Source organism: Rhagoletis pomonella, unplaced genomic scaffold, assembly GCF_013731165.1.
Source record: "Rhagoletis pomonella isolate Grant_MI unplaced genomic scaffold, Rhpom_1.0 Rhpom_scaffold_00001, whole genome shotgun sequence".
Classification (NCBI taxonomy): Eukaryota; Metazoa; Arthropoda; class Insecta; order Diptera; family Tephritidae; genus Rhagoletis; species Rhagoletis pomonella.
The window spans coordinates 33,182,171-33,185,015 of NW_023458555.1; the positions used below are offsets into that span (position 1 = coordinate 33,182,171).

General features: G+C 37.8%; 1 protein-coding gene across 1 annotated transcript in view; it reads left to right on the forward strand.

Annotated features, from left to right (window-relative positions):
- LOC118742948 overlaps nt 1-2,845 on the forward strand; it is a gene marked incomplete in the record, with an annotated part of 403,480 nt that overhangs the window by 32,180 nt on the left and 368,455 nt on the right.

Below are 2,845 nucleotides of genomic sequence, written 5' to 3' on the forward strand. Positions count from 1 at the left end.
TTTTTTTTTAAAAAAAACGCATAAAATTTGCAAAATCTCATCGGTTCTTTATTTGAAACGTTAGATTGGTCCATGACATTTACTTTTTGAAGATAATTTCATTTAAATGTTGACCGCGGCTGCGTCTTAGGTGGTCCATTCGGAAAGTCCAATTTTGGGCAACTTTTTCGAGCATTTCGGCCGGAATAGCCCGAATTTCTTCGGAAATGTTGTCTTCCAAAGCTGGAATAGTTGCTGGCTTATTTCTGTAGACTTTAGACTTGACGTAGCCCCACAAAAAAATAGTCTAAAGGCGTCAAATCGCATGATCTTGGTGGCCAACTTACCGGTCCATTTCTTGAGATGAATTGTTCTCCGAAGTTTTCCCTCAAAATGGCCATAGAATCGCGAGCTGTGTGGCATGTAGCGCCATCTTGTTGAAACCACATGTCAACCAAGTTCAGTTCTTCCATTTTTGGCAACAAAAAGTTTGTTAGCATCGAACGATAGCGATCGCCATTCACCGTAACGTTGCGTCCAACAGCATCTTTGAAAAAATACGGTCCAATGATTCCACCAGCGTACAAACCACACCAAACAGTGCATTTTTCGGGATGCATGGGCAGTTCTTGAACGGCTTCTGGTTGCTCTTCACTCCAAATGCGGCAATTTTGCTTATTTACGAAGCCATTCAACCAGAAATGAGCCTCATCGCTGAACAAAATTTGTCGATAAAAAAGCGGATTTTCTGCCAACTTTTCTAGGGCCCATTCACTGAAAATTCGACGTTGTGGCAGATCGTTCGGCTTCAGTTCTTGCACGAGCTGTATTTTATACGGTTTTACACCAAGATCTTTGCGTAAAATCTTCCATGTGGTCGAATAACACAAACCCAATTGCTGCGAACGGCGACGAATCGACATTTCACGGTCTTCAGCAACACTCTCAGAAACAGACGCAATATTCTCTTCTGTACGCACTGTACGCATTCGTGTGGTTGGTTTAATGTCCAATAAAGTAAACTGAGTGCGAAACTTGGTCACAATCGCATTAATTGTTTGCTCACTTGGTCGATTATGTAGACCATAAATCGGACGTAAAGCGCGAAACACATTTCGAACCGAATACTGATTTTGGTAATAAAATTCAATGATTTGCAAGCGTTGCTCGTTAGTAAGTCTATTCATGATGAAATTTCAAAGCATACTGAGCATCTTTCTCTTTGACACCATGTCTGAAATCCCACGTGATCTGTCAAATACTAATGCATGAAAATCCTAACCTCAAAAAAATCACCCGTTAGTAATTTTCTAAAAATCAAATTAAGTTAAATAAATATGCGTATATATTTTCCTTTTTAGAACAATAAAATATAAAAATTATAAGAAAGTTAAATAAAAAATAATAATAATAATTATATAAAAAAAGAAAAAAATCCGCTGCCCAAGGAGTCAAACCTCAGATCTCTCGAATGACCCGCCAGTGCTTAGCACACTCAGCCATCGTGAAACTTGCACCGATTGTTGCTTTCAACTGAAAGTTGCCTGTAAAATCACATCATGTAAACACCGTATTGAAAATGCGGTTGAATAACAAGATATGCTTTTTCGAAAGCAAATGCATTTGGAATATTAAAAATATATGAAACAAGTAAGAAAGTCTAAGTTCGGGCGGAGCCGAACATTAAATACCCGGCGCAAGTATTAAATATGTTTTTTCACCTTTCCGAAACCTTCCGCTAGATGGTAAGCCGGGGTGTATCAATTTTGAGTAAATTAGCGTCCTTCAATTTCGAAATATTGAAGTTTCAAGCATTTCTGAAATTTACCGTTATATGAGAAGCGGCCGTTATTTTAGTCCGATTTCAATAATTTTCAACGTTTTGCTTATATGTGGCAAGCAGAATAACCACACCGAGTTTGGTACAAATTGGTAGAACGGTTACCGATATACATATATGTGATCATAAGTGGGCGGTGCCATGCCCATTTTCCAAAATTTTACCATAGACGTATTTCTTGGTAAAGAATTGTTGCAAGATTCAATTTTGAATAAATTAGCTTCAATATTTACTGATTTATCGAAGATTTTGTATTTCTCTAAATTACCGTTATATGGGATGTGGGCGTGGTTATTGTCCGATTTTAAAAAGTTTCGGCCATTTGGTATGCTGTACCAGGGCCAACAACTGTGCCAAGTTTGGAAGAAATTGGTGCAGCGGTTACGAAGATATACACATGTAACCATAAGTGGGCGTGGCTACGCCCATTTTCCAAAAAATTTATAATATTCTTATTTTTCGTCGAAAAATTATTGTAAATATCAATTTTGAGCGAATAATCTCCAGTAGTTACTAAAATATCGTAGTTTTCGTATTTCTGAAAATTACCGTTATATGGGAAGTAGGCGTGGTTATTGAGCGATTTTAAAAATTTTCGGCCATTTAGTATGTTGTGCGAAGGCCAACAACTGTGCCAAGTTTGGAAGAAATTGGTGCAGCGGTTACCAAGATATACGCATATAACCATAAGTGGGCGTGGCTACGCCCATTTTCCAAAAATTTGTAATATTCTTATTTTTCGTCTAAAACTTATTATAAATATCAATTTTGAGTGAATTATCTTTAGTAGTTACTAAAATATCGCAGTTTTCGTATTTCTGGAAATTACCGTTATATGGGAAGTGGGCGTGGTTAAAGTCCGATTTCGCCCATTTTCAATACCAACCTACCTTGGATTAAGGGAAACCTACATACCAAATTTCGTTGAGATATCTCAATTTTTGCTCGAGTTATCGTGTACACGGACGGACGGACAGACGGACAGACGGACGGACAGACAGACATGGCTTAATCGATTTCTTTTTT